Below are 1,619 nucleotides of genomic sequence, written 5' to 3' on the forward strand. Positions count from 1 at the left end.
GGCCGAGCAGCGGCTGCCCAGCAAGAGGGGCTGCTCCTCGGCCAGGACTCTTCCAGAAGCATAGTCTTATTAAAAAAAAAAAAAGCATACATGAACACAAGAACACCGTTAAAATTCCTGTTAAAAAACCTCGAAGCGGTTTCCACCCCAGGCGGTGCAAAGCTGCACCTGCACTAACCTGCGCTGGGCTCCCCGGCCTGAGCCAGCCGTAGCCCCGAAGGAGATGCTGCCCACATGCCCTTCAGCCCGCTGTAGGCTACCGCGGTGCGGCAGCTGGCCACTTTCACTGATGGCGATCACTGCTAGTGAAAGTGAGAGCAGGCAACAACGAATACATGACGAAAGGTTAGGCCTCTTGCCTGAGTTTTGATACCGCAGGCACAAAGATGACAGCATCCGTAGGGCACCGGCAGAAAAACGGCCTGGCACTACACGAGCACCTCCAACAGCCAGCGCTTTTGGAGAGAGGGAAGTCTGGCTGGTTTCGAAGGGGCGACCCTGGTCGGTACAGGGCTGTATCCTCCACGCAGGAACGGGCTGACGTCCCTTCTTCCTTACAGGGAGGCAGGTAAGAGACTGAAAGACGTGGAGGAGGGGGGAAAAAGGGGGGTTCAAAAGCTGGGTCATTCCTTTAGTAATCGTGACATATATAAGACCTTCCGCTATCGGCCTCGGCCACAGGAACGATCAGTGTAGCAACGAGTTTGCTGTTCCTTTTCTGCTGGGTAATCACACACTGGACCTGCACAAAACCATTCATTCCTCCTCCTCTGACCTATACTGGTTTTTTAACTACTGTGAAAGGGGAAGGGGAAAACATCTAATCTCCGACTAAACTCTTACATTAATTCTTGCATCTCAAACAATGCACACATAGGAAGATTTTGATATTATTTATCTGATCTGTAATCCATGTCTCTGTACAGTCAGGCTGAGGATAGTTATGTGGCCTACAAAGCAGTTTGCTCGTTACCCATAACAGAAACTGTATAATGAAACACCCGCTTTGCGGGAAGCTACAGATAACACGGTACTTCTACGCTTAGAGAATTAGCTGTAAAACATTAACTTTATATATGCTTGACGCTTCAAAATATAAGCTTTGTTCAAATCTCCGTCTTTATAACATTTATGGCAAGGTAATAACAAACGTTACAACTAAGAATTCGCACACAACACGGTGTTTTGCAGCTGGTGGTACATCTGGAATCCGCTGATAAAACTCAGCTTAGACCAATGTTCACTGCCTATAGCAAGGTATTTATTTCAAAAATATCAGCAAAATATTTTCCATCGACACATAATAAATACAGTACTATAAAAAAAATTCACAACCATTCAAAACTTCCAGAACAAGATGTTTTACATACATAAACAGCAAACATGCCAGAGAACTGTATTCTTAAATTCTGAACTGATCCCAAAAAGAAGAGTTCAGAAAGTTGAACAGATTTTTTTATACAGGTATTTTTTCAGCGTTAGCACAAAGTGCTTTGTAAACCACAGTTTTAATAAACTATCTTAATACTTATCACACTTGCATTATACATTATCTGTGGCACTAGTTAACAGATAACCACATTACAAAGTCCACAGATACTATAGTAGCTGACTAGAGT

The sequence above is a fragment of the Fulmarus glacialis genome, unplaced genomic scaffold, assembly GCF_000690835.1.
Source record: "Fulmarus glacialis isolate BGI_N327 unplaced genomic scaffold, ASM69083v1 scaffold303, whole genome shotgun sequence".
In the NCBI taxonomy this organism is placed as follows: domain Eukaryota; kingdom Metazoa; phylum Chordata; class Aves; order Procellariiformes; family Procellariidae; genus Fulmarus; species Fulmarus glacialis.